This window comes from Neofelis nebulosa, chromosome 7, assembly GCF_028018385.1.
Source record: "Neofelis nebulosa isolate mNeoNeb1 chromosome 7, mNeoNeb1.pri, whole genome shotgun sequence".
Lineage (NCBI taxonomy): Eukaryota > Metazoa > Chordata > Mammalia > Carnivora > Felidae > Neofelis > Neofelis nebulosa.
This window is the reverse complement of record NC_080788.1, coordinates 17,989,275-18,004,761: the sequence shown is the minus strand read 5'-3', so window position 1 is coordinate 18,004,761 and position 15,487 is coordinate 17,989,275. Positions and strand designations below refer to the sequence as shown.

The window sequence follows — 15,487 nt, the reverse complement described above, 5'->3', positions numbered from 1 at the left end:
CAGCCCCATTTATCTTTCCCCTAGGAACACTGTGTTCTATGAATCATCTCTGTAGATCCCTTAGGTCATCTCCCCTACCCCAGCTTGCCATTCCAACGTTGCGGCTCACTATATAATTGTACTCAACATGCTTCTGAAACTTACAAGCCTGCCACCTGCCCTCCGCTCGGCCTGTATCCACGGTATGTCAGTGGTGCCTGGATTAGCACTAGCAGCATCACCTAGGAACTTTCTAGAAATGTACATTCTCTAGCCCCAAACCCAGACATCCTGACTCAAATTCTCTGTATTCTGACAAGCCCTCCGGTTGATTTTAATGCATGGTAAAGGTTGAACATTACTGCTCATCCCCACCAGAGAAGCCAGTTCTAAATCCTCTCCTAATGTTTGTCCATCTTTCTACAGAAGACAGCCAACGATGCCTTGTCCCTCACCCATGTGTGCTTTGTCACTTTGGTAGATGGAATGTGTGGGGAAATAAATTCAAGAATTCTTTTACTTACATAAATCGGTTAGAAAAAAGCTTAGGACTGAAAGCCACCACCACGGGGCAAAAACGCCCAAGGTTAGTTAGCAAGATATTGTAACGGGATCATGAGAAACTTGTTATATCACCTGCAGGAAATTACTTTTCATCTGGCACCAATGTACCATGATCACAAACACCACTTGCCCCCCAGAGCCTTTGCTTCTTACACAAGTTAATGATTACTATCTGATTGTCTTCTTCACATTCACCACATGTATAAGATCTTGTTTTCTTCATGTTCACCACGTGTGTAAGATCTTGAGTGCTTAATAAATACAGAGACGAAACCCGTGCTCGGGACTCTTGTCTCCTCCCAGACATTAGCCTCTCTCATATTCAATTCTGCATCCACTTTCTTGCTGGACAAGAGAGAACTCCAGATTCATAGTCTGGGACAGGAATGTCCACATGGCCTCCAAATAACGTGGCCAGTCTGGTGGGTTTCTAGTGTCAGCCCACTTTTGCTATTTTGTTCCCTTCCCCCAAGCAGCCCCCATCCTCCTGACATCTCTACTTTATTTAATGTGGGCCAGCCCAGCAGCATACTGGCACAGTCACCCAGGGCTCTTGCCACAGGAGAGTGCCCCTACACCAATAGACTTCCCCTGACCCAGCTTTCCAGCTGCTCCTGACCCAGCACCCAGCTTGTCCCTGCTGGCAGCCAGGACCTGTAACACGTTTGGGGTAAAACTCCTCACCTTCCTACGCAGACCCATCAGGTTTGCTCAGATTTCTCCCTAGTATAGATCTGGGGGCCAAGAAGAAGGTGGCGGTCAACCCTAAAGAGCAAGCATTGTTCTGGCAGGCACCTGCCTCATATGTGCCCTCTGCATCGTCTTCTTACAGGAGGCAAGAGGGGGCTCTATATTCCAGCAGTGGGAATGGGTCACTTCTGCAGGTGTGGGGTAAGGTGGAGGCCCAAGCTTCTTACCTGCAGTACCCAGGTCCCCCCATCCCAAAGCTCTGAGTCCCACTCCTTCCCCATCCGGGCCCTTACTTCAACATAGGAGACGTGCCTGGAATGAGAACCCAGGGTTCCCAGAAGTAGTGCCTCCTTTAAGCTCATGTACTCTGCCTCATCTTCCTTTCTATCTGCCTTCTGCCTGCAGGAGAACAACGAACTAGGTGCTCTAACCCTCACACTTTATTTATTTATTTATTTATTTATTTATTTAAATATGGAACGCTTCACGAATTTGCATGTCATCCTTGTGCAGGGGCCATACTAATCTTCTCTGTATCCTTCCAATTTTAGTATATGTGCTGCCAAAGCGAGCACACACTTTACTTTAAATCATTGAGCAGTAGTGATTGCTCAGTGGCCATCACTGAAATGGCAATACTCAGATGGACTTTTTCTCTCTTATTCACTCAGTGGCACTTAGTAAATCACTGGTTTCCAGTCTTTCTAGTTACCATTTTCTCCAGACCTCTCCCAAAAGCCTCCCTTCTGCCTGTACCCTGTCCCAGTTCACTAAGGTCTTAGGAATCATACCCTGACAGCATGCCAGGAACTATCAGTACTTCTACCTACTAGCAGAGAACAATCCAAAAATGATGTTAAGAAAACAATTCCAGGGGTGACAGGGCAGCTCAGTTGGTTAAGTGTTTGACTCTTGGTTTCAGCACAAATTATGATCTCAGGGTTTATAAGATTGAGCACTGCATCAACCCCTGTGCTGACATTGTGGAACCTGCTTGGGATTCTCTCTCTCCCTCTCTCTCTGCCCCTGCTCTGCTCACATACTCTAAATAAATAAATAAATGAATAAATAACACTTCCATTTCCAATGACACACACAAATAAACTTAGGGATAAAGTTAACTAAAAAATGTAAAGCTTGAACCCTGGAAATTGCAAAACGTTATTGAAGTAAGTTAAAGAAGACTTAAGTAAATGGAAAGACATCCCATGTTCATGGATTGGAAGATTTCATATTGTTAAAATGCCAAAACACACACACACACACACACACACACACACACACACACCACCCATGTGTACATACATACCTATATTATTTTTCTATCATCTAGCTAGCTAGCTATCCAGAAACATGAGTGCATACTGATGCTTCCAATTCCAACCCACATGGCTCATTATAGCCTTCCTGCCCTCTTTGCTTATTTGTAACTTCCTCCTCTGACAGTGAGAAGCCTAGCTCTCTCTCATTATCTACAATATATTAACCTATTTGTTCAACCCTAGTGTACATGTAGTTTCTATGCAGTCTCTTTAAAACCTAAGTCAGATTACTCCTCTGCTCAAAATCCTCCCATACCTCCTCATTTCACTCAGACTAAATCCAAAATTCTTGACCTTCTATGGCCCAAGGCCTTACAAGACATAGATTGCTAATACATATTGATCTGCTCTCCCTTGTGCTTTTGCTCTAGATATTTCGGCTTCCTTACTGCATCCCAGAAGCTGAGGTACTAGAAGGGGGTTTGACTGAAAAGAGGGAAATAAGAGAACTTCTCAGGGGTAGCAGAACTATTTCCTGCTTTGACTTTGGTGGTGGTAACACCGCTGCATACGTTTGTCAAAATTCCTTGAACTACATACTTAAAATGAAAACCTCTTATTGTATATCAAGTACACCTCAATAAAGTTGATTTTTTTAAAAAAGATTTAGTGTTTATTTTTTGAGAGAGAGAGAGAGAGAGAGTGAAGGAAGGGGCAGAGAGAGTGGGAGACACAAAATTGGAAGCAGGCTCCAGGCTCCGAGCTGTCAGCACAGAGCCTGACACAGTACTTGAACTCATGAACTGTGAAATCATGATCTGGGCCAAAGTCAGAAGCTTAACTGGCTGAGCCACCCAGGTGCTCCAATAAAGTTGATTTTTTAAAAAAGACATTTATATGGAGCATTATCCTTCATTTGAAATGTCAGTTATATGTTTCTAAAATATTTTTAAATAAACATAGAACAGGTAAGATTTTCCATGTTTGCATCCACTTCTGCCTTTTCACCATGATATGTTTTCTGTAGTGAACTCTGTTGGGTTTTAGCAGAGAATCCAACATGATTGGTTGGAGCTGGCCTTCTCTCCCTTCTCACAGTGAGCAAGGAATGTTTATTCCTTTTCCCTATGATATTTAAACTTTTTTCAATGTTGGTTTGGGTCTACAAATTTAATATTATGACTCATTAATGAGGTCTTAACAATAACTTCAAAACTCCTCATCTAAATGATGCCAATCTACAATTTTAATCGACATTGACCTGGCAGCTGTCAACATCTGTGGGTTTTCTAAATGCGATGGCTAATGGGTCAGGTATGAAACATTCTGTAATTGACCTCTTCTACTCATCCTTTTGCCCCCACTTTTCTGAAGGTTCCTAGCCTGTCCAAGGAAAATGCAGCCCCAAACCTTAGCCCATACTTCTAACCTCTTAGCATCTGCTCAGGAGTAAATCTCAAAGACCAACTCACGGGCAGGTAAATCAGTGGGCAAAGGTGATTCTCCAAAACGAACAGACATTGACTCACCAACTGGACTTAAAATTTTCTCCACTGATTTTAGGGACTGTTTGATGACACAGACAGCCATGGTCAGGCAGCTGCTTTAATTTCTTGATCAGAGTATGAGCTCCGCCAGTAAAAACAGCAATGGCAGCTAAAAACAGCAATGGCAGCTAAGGCAAGTGGCACTCTCAGAAAAGCCACCAGAGTCCTCCTTCCAGACAGCTCCAAATTCTAGTCATCAGTAGCCAAGAAAGTGATTCAGAGCTTGGGCCTGTGACTAATAGCCTCATAAAGGCAGGTTTGGAGACATCAGAGTCAAATCATGGACTCTCCGTCCAGCCCCATCCCATTTGTCCCTGTTGGTCTAAATCCATCCATACTTCCAGGCCTAACTCAATGTCACCATTTCCACAAATCCTTCACCAATGGTGCCTGTGACTACAGGTCTTCCTTTGAACTCTAGGGTCTTCAGTTGTAACCCCGGGGAAATGTTCTCCATTCTCCTGGGTAATCTTATTCAGTGTATTCTGTTCCTTACCACTCCTCTGACCTCATGGGCAGGGATTGTGATTATATTCTTCACCCTAAATCTCCACACCTTGTTTCTGATAATCTCTGAATAATTAAGATGAGTAGTTGCTAAATTGAAATGTCCTAAAATATGGGAAGTTCAGGTTCAAGTCCTGGTTTGGGTATTCAACAATGGTATGGTCTTGGCCAACTCACTCCATGTCTCTGGGTTGCAGCTTCCTTGGCTGTAACTGACAGAACTAGACTATGTTATCTCAAAGGTTCTGTGGTATCCAGCCCCCACAATGGCTCCCCGTGATCCTACTTCCTGTTATTCAGTCCTTCATTGTTCTAAGGAGAGTGGGCATCACACTTGAGTTTGGGTTATAAAAGGTACTGGCTTTATTCTTTGTCACTCTTTCTCTCCTTTGGATCACCTGCTCTGGGAAGGGTCAAATGCCATGTCATGAGGCCTAGGAAACAGCCTTCAAGAAATGAAGGACTGCCAACAGAATAGGAGTGAGCTTGGAAATGGATTCGCCAGTCCCAGTCAATCCTTAAGATGACAGTAGCCTGTTCCACAGCTTGACTGCAGCCCCATGAAAGAACCCAACCCAGAACAACCCCACTAAGCCACTCTCCTGGACTCCTGAGCCTCAAAAACTGGGAGATAAGAAATATTTGTTGATTTGAGATCATCTGTTATACAGCAAGAGACAACAAATATGAACTGTTTCAGGCTCTAAAACCCCATAAGCCTAAAGTCGGTGTTTTGAAGTATAGCTATTACATTCAGGAAAAAGCCTGATTTATAATAATTGTCAATCTTTCCCCTCCCACCCCAGCCAGAATCCATAAAGAGAGAATACAAAACATGTCAAAATATATTTTCAAGGAACAATATTTATTTTATCTATGTCTGTAAGAGTTCCCAAAGCTATGTTGATTTTGCTTCACCGACTCCTTTATTTCACAGATGAGGGTGAAAATACAGATAAATTAGGTGATGGCAATAATGCAAATGTTCTTCATTTTTGCAATATTTGCATTTCTTCTGGTGAATAAAAACAAGGTACAGGCTTTGCCTTGTTTCTCTCCAGGTTAATCTTGAGAAATCTGTCTTGAGCAGTGATATTGCTTATGCACGTCTAGCTGGGTGGCCACGAGCCCGGGAAAATTCCAGGGCAGACCAGGAAAAAGCACAGTGTATGAAGTCACCTCCAGAAAAATAGCTGAAGGCTGGAGAGGGACAGCTTGGCCAAGGGGCTACCGTGTCAGTCTGGATTAAGAATAGACTTTTGAGGGGCGCCTGGGTGGCTCAGTTTTTTGGGCGTTGGACTTCAGCTCAGGTCATGATCTCACAGCTTGTGGGTTTGAGCCCCACATCAAGCTCTGTGCTGACAGCTCAGAGCCTGGAGCCTGCTTTGGATTCTGTGTGTGTCTCTCTCTCTGCCCCTCCCCCGCTCACACTCTGTCTCTCTCTCTCTCTCTCTCTCTCTCTCTCTCTCAAAAAAAAATAAACATTAAAAATTTTTTTTAAAAAAAGAAAAGAAAAGACTTTTTAGGGACGCCTGGCTGGGTCAGTCAGTAGAGCGTACAACTCTTGATCTTGGGGTTATAAGTTTGAGAGATCTACATTGGGTATAGAGATTACTTAAAAAATAAAATAAAAACCTTAAAAAAATAGAAAAGAAAAGTGTTTTGACATTACAAAAAGTGATAAGTAAGACTGAAAAAAAACCCCAAATATCATATGATTTCACTTATATGTGAAATCTAAAAGACAAACAAACAAATAGAAACAGACTCATGAATACAAAGAACAAACTGGTAGTTACCAGAGGGGAGGGGGGTGGAAGGATGAGCAAAATGGGTAAAGGAGATTAAGAGGTACAAACTTCCAGTTATGAAATAAATAAGTCAGGGCACCTGGGTGACTCAGTCAGTTGAGATTCTGTCTCTTGATCTCAGATCAGGTCTTGATCTCAGGGTCGTGAGTTCAAGTTCCACATTGGCTCTGTGCTGGGCATGAAGCCTACTTAAAAAATAATATAAGATAAAATATGTAAGTCATAGAGATGGAAAGCACAGCATGAGGAATACAGTCTATAATAGTGTAATAATGTTGTGTGGTGACAGATGGTAGCTACACTTACCTTGGTGAGCATTGTGTTACACAATAGAATTGTCAAATCACTGGGACGCCTGGATGGCTCAGTCAGTTGAGTGTCCGACTTCCAATCAGGTCATGATGTCACGGTTTGCGAGCTCAAGCCCCGCATCAGGCTCTGTGCTGACAGCTCAGAGCCTGGAGCCTGCTTTGGATTCTGTGTCTCCCTCTCTCCCTGCCCTTCCCCCACTCATGCTCTATCTCTCTCTGTCTCAAAAATAAATACACATTTTAAAAAATTAAAAAGAAAAGAATTGCCAAATCACTGTGTCATATACCCAGAACTAATACATCGTATTGTAGAGCAACTATACTTCAATTTTTAAAAATCAATGAGAAAAAAATACAATAAATGGCAAGAAGTGATTTTCTGTTTAAAATGAGCCCACAGGGGCGCCTGGGTGGCGCAGTCGGTTAAGTGGCCGACTTCAGCCAGGTCACGATCTCGCGTCTGTGAGTTCGAGCCCCGCGTCGGGCTCTGTGCTGACAGCTCGGAGCCTGGAGCCTGTTTCCAATTCTGTGTCTCCCTCTCTCTCTGCCCCTCCCCTGTTCATGCTCTGTGTCTCTCTGTCCCAAAAATAAATAAAAAACATTGAAAAAAAATTAAAAAAAAAATAAATAAATAAAATGAGCCCACAGTCCCAATGGAAACAGCGGGGCAGGGTGGGCAGGAAGTTAACAGCATGGTCAGTAAAGGAGGTGCGTGTCTCCACTGGCTTTGGGCATGAGCAGGAGTAGTTCCCCAAGTGAAAGCAAACAGCTGATGGCTTTAGGAATCTGGGTGGGAAAGAAGTGAAGTAATGTTTGGAGGAGTGGAAAAGGGGCTAGGAGACAAAGGAGCATGTCTGAAACTAGTAAATCACATCAGGAGGTCTATTTGACTCATTCACATATGCCTGTATTGGACGCCTCCTGAAGGACAGTCAGCAGTCTATTGAAAGGACGGAAGTGAATGTGAAAAGGAAATTAGGAAATGAGGCATGGAGGGGTGGGGGATGAGTCTGGGGGATTAAAAGTGTATTCCTCTGAAAGCATCTGCTTCATCGAACAGGGTGCTATTGCAATATTTTCTTATATAAGTAATACTGATAATTAGAGAAGCCTCATCAGGTTTTGGTATTTCTACTGAATAAAGGAGGAGGCTGGGCAAAAAAATAAAAGGTTCGAGGGCAGAGGGCTGAGGGAGGAGCTGACGGGATGCCCAGCCTGTTGGTCAAGACTTACAGGAGACTCAAGACCAGAGGGTGATTTGGTTTGGCTGCAAACCTATGGATTCCAGCAAATCTGGCTACTTCACCAAGAGGGCTGAGGCAGAGCCCTTGCTCTTCCTAAGAGATCCCTTTCCAAATCAGTCCACACACAGCTGAACACACTCTTGCTCCTCTTTACGGGTGTTTCCTTTGTTAATGGAATAAAGATACGTTTGAGGAATGAATAGCAGAAAAATCCAGTCAAAATGGAAATACAGTAAAACCTTGGATTGCGAGCAACTTGTTCTGCAAGTGTTCCACAAGACGAGCAAACATTTCTAATAAATTTTGACTTCATAAACGAGCTATGTCTTGCAATAAGAGTAGTATGGGATGCCGAACATCACATGATCGCAAGTAAGCCGATGGCTCTTGAAATTCGCCTTGATATACAAGTACTTTGGATGACAAGCATGTTTCTGGAATGAATTATGCTAGCAAACCAAGCTTTTACTGTACTAGGGGATGGAGTTTTGGAATATATGCAAAGGTGGGCATTTTTTAGCACCTTAAAGAGCAGTTTCTCCCCCTTATATTTGTACAGCACATGAAGATTATTTTTTCTGAAGCTGAGTCTCGGGATGGTTGTGATAATAATTGTGAAGGTATCTTAACTATTCTTTTACTGGGGACGGAAACACATATCTCACTTATTCTACCAACGTAACTGTCGAGAAGAAAGGAAGCAAGTGTCACTGACATTTTGCAGCAACAAAACCAAGCCCCAGAGTTTTTTTAACACCTTGTTCAGTGTGACAGGATGGGTCAGAGTGACTCATGGGGTAACAAGTTCCAAGAGATGTCTTGGGTCCTAGGTATGCTTTTTCACTGGGACCATGTTTGGGGTCCCCACAGAGATCTCAGTGATAAGCAGCAGATCCAAAACAGGTCTTCGCCCGCCTGCTCAGTTAGTGAAAGGACCTGGTGCAAAGATAACCTAAGGTAACACATAAACCCCAAGACAAGTTTTGTTGAACTTTGTAAAGCAAGACACCATGTTAGGATGCCTGAGAAGACGTGAGTATAGAGTCAGGTGGAGATTAGGTCATTATCTGGGGTTAGATTGCATATGAGGCATGACAGACACAGGGCTGATCCTGGGGGTGAGAGAGGATAACGGTGGAAGTAACAGCTGAACCCCTGCCCCATTCCATCAGCAAAGTTTTCCCTCATGCTCAGGGAAGGGATGACTCAGCAGAAAGAAAGAAAAAGGAAAGATTCAAGCACTGGCCTTGGCTTTTCGGTTGGTTGTGGGAGTTACAGAAGGAGCCGTGGCATATGCAACAGATCCAGGAAAACTCTACTTGAGGAAAAATGTATGTTTTGCTCTCTACCCTTGGTCCCTAGACTAGAAAAGATTCCCCACACTTGAAGAGTTGCTGAGGACACCAGGAGTAGAGTGGTGGTTTCCAAGGAAGGGCTTCTGTGCCCTGATCCTTTGGGCCCCGCCCCAGGCAGAGGAACCCCAGGAAGGTTGGGGCATCCCAAAGGACAGGGGATTGGTTGGGGAAAGTGACAAGATTCCAGAGGAAATTTCTGACTGTCACAGTGAATCTAAACAGAAAGGCTTTGGACGAGAGGAGCTAATATTGTTAAGCTGTGGGTCTGTCCATCCCAGATATTTAGCTATTGGACACAGAGCAGTCCAAAATGGCTTCTGATTCCTGAGGTAGACACTGCCAGCACGACAGGATGTACTGGGTATCATCTTCTTGGTGCCCCGATGGGAGTGGGGTGGAAGGGAGTAAGTCCACAAGTGGTCAGGGATCATTATGGACAGAACTGGGGAAGATGAACAGGTAGGGAGAGATGTAGGGTGCCTTCAAGGAACTGGGAGCCATTTGGGGATTTAAAATATTGTGGGGTAATAAAAACTATGTACACCCCCACTAGAGATGTGTGAGACTTGGTTGTGTTATGAAATATCAATTTAATTGATATTATGAAATATCAATTTGCAAGCAATTATCTCCTCTTCCAAAAGGCACTGAGTTTAGAAAGACTCATATAGGACAATGTGATAAAAATCTGTGCATGTGTCAGGTTTCCAGCCCACTGCTTAAAAAATATTCTAATAAATGAAAATACATAATGTGTAACTAACACCCTCGTTATCAGAGAACCAAGTGGAGATGTGGACAGAGAAAAGTCCACGTGTAAAGCCATTAGCTTTTCTGATATGTTCCACCAATGTCATTGTTCAGGCCCTGTTGAAATAATACTGGCATGTGGCTTTTCTTTCTGATTTACTTAGCAATTTATAATGGGAACAAATATCTTTGTATGTCACATGAAAGAATTGGGGGCAACTGATGAATGCTTTTCTTATCATTTCACTCCATTGTCCATCATAGCTAATAATTTATTGACTTACAGTAAAGGAAGTCCATCCAAGAATGAGTGACTTCTACTGTCATTCATACTATCAACTCCTAGTACTTCTGGTCAAGGATGGAAAAGCCACCGCCAACAACTTTGAGGGTATGGTGAAGATCCAAGGGAGTGCTATATATAGCTGGTGAATCAAGGAAACATAGGATACCCAGGAACTAAAACCAAAAGGCATGGTAGCCTAGCAGGAAAACTCAAGCCTATAAATACCCAAGACAAATACCCCTGGGGCTGGCCTCTGTCTGGAGGAACTCCAGCTCTCCTGTCTTTATAAAATGGCTTTAGTAGCTTGTGGGTAGCAAAAGAAATATATTGCTCTGTTCGGTCCCAAAGGTGTTTTGAGTTTTTGAAGTATGTTTTTTTTAATTTTTGAATTTTTAATATGAAATTTATTGTCAGATTGGTTTCCATATGACACCCAGTGCTCATCCCAAAGGTGGCCTCCTCAGTACCCATCACCCACCCTCCCCTCCCTCCCACCCCCCATCAACCCTCAGTTTATTCTCCCTCCCTCTCTAACCTTTTTTTTTTCTTCCCCTCCCCCATGGTCTTCTGTTAAGTTTCTCAGGATCTACATAATATGGTATCTTTCTCTGTATGACTTATTTCACTTAGCATCACACTCTCCAGTTCCATCCACTTTGCTACAAAAGGCCAGATTTCATTCTTTCTCATTGCCACGTAGTATTCCATTGTGTATATAAACCACAATTTCTTCATCCATTCATCAGTTGATGGACATTTAGGCTCTTTCCATACTTTGGCTATTGTTGAGAGTGCTGCTATAAACATTGGGGTACAAGTGCCCCTATGCATCAGCACTCCTGGATCCCTTGGGTCAATTCCTAGCAGTGCTATTGCTAGGTCATAGGGTAGTTCTATTTTTAATTTTTTTGAGGAACCTCCACACTGTTTTCCAGAGTGGCTGCACCAGTTTGCATTCCCACCAACAGTGCAAGAGGGTTCCCGTTTCTCCACATCCTCGCCAGCATCTATAGTCTCCTGATTTGTTCATTTTAGCCACTCTGACTGGCGTGAGGTGATATCTCAGTGTGGTTTTGATTTGTATTTCCGTGATGTGGAGTGACGTTGAGCATCTTTTCATGTGCCTGTTGGCCATCCGGATGTCTTCTATAGAGAAGTGTCTATTCATGTTTTCTGCCCATTTCTTCACTGGGTTATTTGTTTTTTGGGTGTGGAGTTTGGTGAGCTCTTTATAGATTTTGGATACTAGCCCTTTGTCCGATATGTCATTTGCAAATATCTTTTCCCATTCTGTTGGTTGCCTTTTAGTTTTGTTGGTTGTTTCCTTTGCTGTGCAGAAGCTTTTTATCTTCATAAGGTCCCAGTAATTCATTTTTGCTTTTAATTCCCTTGCCTTTGGGGATGTGTCGAGTAAGAGATTGCTACGGCTGAGGTCAGAGAGGTCTTTTCCTGCTTTCTCTTCTAGGGTTTTGATGGTTTCCTGTCTCGCATTCAGGTTCTTCATCCATTTTGAGTTTATTTTTGTGAATGGTGTTTTAAATGAAACGTGAAAGAGCACAAATCCTAACTGCACGCTACTCACATGAGCACACTGGGGACACACCCAGTTGCGGTATCAAGATCAGGAAACAGAAGATAGCCAGCATCCGGAAGCCTCCCTCATCTCCCCTCCCAGGCACCACCCCCAGCCCCCGCTCCCCCCTCTAAAACCATAGACTAGTGTAGTCAGTATAATAGAACCACAGAGTATGCATTCTTACATATCTGACTTCTTTCATTCAATATAGCAGTGTTTGTATGTCACAACCAAGAACTGGAAACAACCCAAATGCTCGGCAACAGAAATAATAAGTGAGTAAATCACAATCTATTCATATGAAGTAATACAACACAGCAACCAAAATGAACAACCTGTTGCTACATGCAGCAGCATGGATTAGTTTCACAGACATAATGTTGAGCCAAAGAAGCCATATTCAAACAAATATGCAATTCAAAAACAAATAAAAGTAAGCTATGCGGTTAGAAGTCAGAGCTGTGGTTCCCCTTAGAGGTGATGAAAAGAGTAACGTCCCAGGAGTTTTTCCATATTTTCAATTGCAGTCATTAGAATGGGTGTATGAGAGTAAAGCTTTAAGTGTTGGATTGGCGGTTGTTTTAGACTTATGGTTTTACAAGGTCGTGATTGCTAGTGAGGTCGAATACTCTTTGGTTTATTGGCTACTCTTTCGTGACATGTTTGTTCACATCTTTTGCCCATTTTTCTGTAGGGTTTTGTGTCTTTTGCTCATTGATTTCTTTTTTTCTTTTTTACATTTTCTGGACGTAAGTCTTCTCATATCTATGGTTATACCTCCCTGGTTACATGTATTACAAATATCTTCTCCTGCTCTGGGACTTGCCTTTTCTCCTTCTTGATGGTGTCTCTTTAAAATTGAGATAAAATTCCCATCACCCATGTAACCCATCCCCCCACCTACCTCACCTCCAGCAAGCCTCAGTTTGTTCTCTATATTTAAGAGTCTCTTATGGTTTTCCTCCCTCTCTGCTTTTATCTTCTTTTTCCTTCCCTTCTCCCATGTTCATCTGTTGAGTTTCTCAAATTCCACATATGAGTGAAATCATATGATATCTGTCTTTCTCTGACTGACTTATTCCATCCATGTTGTTGCAAATGGCAAGATTTTGTTATTTTTCATCACCGAGTAGTATTCTATTGTATGTATATACCACAACTTCTTTGTCCATTCATCAGTTGATGGACATTTGGACTCCTTCCATACTATGGCTATTGTTGATAGTGCAGCTATAAACATTGGGGTGCATGTGCCCCTTTCGAATCAGCACTTTTGTTTGGATAAATTCCTTGTAATGCAATTGCTGGGTCATAGGGTGGTTCTATTTTTAATTTGTTGAGGAACCTCCATACTGTTTTCCAGAGTGGCTGCACCAGTTTGCAATGCCACCAACAGTACCAAAGTGTTCCCCTTTTTCTGCAGCCTTGCCAATCTGAGTTGTTAATTTTAGTCATCCTGACCATTGGGAGGTGGTAGCTCAATATGGTTTTGATTTGTATTTCCCTGATGATGGGCATTAAGGAAGGCAGTTTTCGGGATGAGCCCTGGGTGTCATAGGTAAGAGATGCATCACTGGGTTCTACTCCCGAAGCCAAGACTACATTGTATGTTAACTAACTTGAGTTTAAATAAATAGAAAATGAATTAAAAATAAATAAAGAGATAAGCAAAAAATTAAAAATAAGTTGAAATGATATTTTAGACATACTGGATCAAATAAAATATATTATTAAAATAAAAAAATTGAGATAAAATTCACATACCATAAAATACACCTATTTGAAGTATACATTTCAGGCTCCTCCCTCTGACCACTGCTCCTCGAACCGGTGTGGCCTGCATCCTCCTTCTCTATTACTTCCTACAGCTCACGCCAGTTATCCTCCAGTTGGCCCTCCGGAACTGTGGCAGTGGCTGCCTGTGCTTTGGGACTGGAGGTGCCTTCTGCATGCCCAGCACCTACTGGGGCTCAGGTGACCGCGCTGTGTCCAGGTCCTCTGCCCAATTTGCATCCTTATCTTCCTGGAGGGGCTACAGCAGCAGCTTGGCAGACGGCCTGGCCGGGTCCGACAGGTTGTGGGCGGGCAATAAGAAACTCGCCATACGGAACTTCAATGGGCTTCTGGCTTCTACCTGGAGAAGGTTCACGCCCTAGAGGAGGTCGAGGGAGATCTGGAGGTGGTATCTGAGACTGGTACCAGAAGCCAGTTGCAGGCCTGCCCACAACTACAGCCCCTACTTCAAGACCATCAAGGAGCTGCAGGACAAGAATCTTGTGGCCACCATTAAGCACTCCAAGATTGTCCTGCAGATTGACAATGCCTGTCTGGCTGCAGATGACTTTCCAACAAGGTCTGGGCTAGGAGGCGACATAATGGCCTGCACGGGGTGCTGGATGAGCTGACCCCAGCCAGGACCAACCTGGAGATGCAGATCGAAGGCCTGAGGGAGGAGCTGGCCGACCTGCAGGAGAACCAGCAGAGGAAATCAGTGCCCTGGGGGGCCAGGTGGGTGGCCAGGTCAGTGTGGAGGTGGATTCTGCTCTGGAGATCGACCTTGCCAGAATCCTGGGCAACACAAGAAGCCACTATGTAGAAAAAATAAATAAATAAAAAATAAAAAATAAAAAAAAAATAAAAAAAAAAAGAAGCCAATATGTAGAGAAGCAAGACAGAGGTCACTGACCGGTGGCACGGCAGGCTCAACTAAGCAGGAAAGTCCCCCCTGGAAGGCACGCTGGTGGAAACAGAGGCCCAAGTTGGAGCTCCACTGGCCCAGATCCAGGCACTGGTCGGTGGTATTGAAGCCCAGCTGAGCGATGTGCCTGAGGACACCCAGCGGTAGAACCAGGAGCACCAGCAGTTCATGGGCATCAAGTCGTGGCTGGAGCGGGAGATTGCCACCTACCTCCTCCCGAAAGGCCAGACGTCCACTGCAACAATCTGCCCACTCCCAAGGCTCTCTGAGTCTGGCAGCCTCCTGGGCTTCCTGCTGTCCTGCAGAGGGGTTCCCCTGAGCAGGGGCATGGGTGGTGGGGGACCCCACCTTTAGATTTTCCCCTGACCTGGCAATAAAGCTTTATGGCTCAAGGGAAAAAATAACAAAGTGTACATTTCAGTCCACGCTCGTACATTCATCTCCATATCTAATTCCAGAACGTTTCATCAGCCCAAAAGATACCCCATTCCCATTAGATGTCCCTTCTTATTCCATCTTCTTCCCATCCTCGGCAACCACTAATTCATTTCTTGTCCCTGTGGATTTGCCTATTCTAAACACTTCCTAGAAAGAGAATCGTACAGTATGTCTTATTATCTGTCTGGCTCCTATCACTTGACAAAATGGTTTCAAGGTTCATCCACATTACTGCATCTACCAGAACTTCATCCCTTTCTATGGCTGAATACCATTCCAGTGTATGGATATAACAGCTTATGTTCATCAGTTCATCGGTTGATGGAAATTTGGGTTGATCTCACTTTTTGGCTGTTATGAATAATTCATGTACAAGTTTCTGCATGAACATACGTTTTTAATTCTCTTGGATTTAAAACTAGGAGTGGAATTTCTGGGTTATATGGGAACTTTATGTTTAACTTTTTAA

General features: G+C 43.4%; 1 non-coding gene and 1 pseudogene across 1 annotated transcript; one reads left to right on the top strand and one right to left on the bottom strand.

Annotated features, from left to right (window-relative positions):
- Positions 1-1,701: 1,701 nt before the first annotated feature.
- LOC131518322 (U6 spliceosomal RNA) lies at positions 1,702-1,808 on the bottom strand. The gene has a single exon (XR_009265013.1). It is a non-coding gene; the product is annotated as a U6 spliceosomal RNA (small nuclear RNA).
- Positions 1,809-10,326: 8,518 nt separating this feature from the next.
- On the top strand, positions 10,327-14,849 carry LOC131515865 (keratin, type I cytoskeletal 19-like; annotated as a pseudogene).
- Positions 14,850-15,487: the final 638 nt, after the last annotated feature.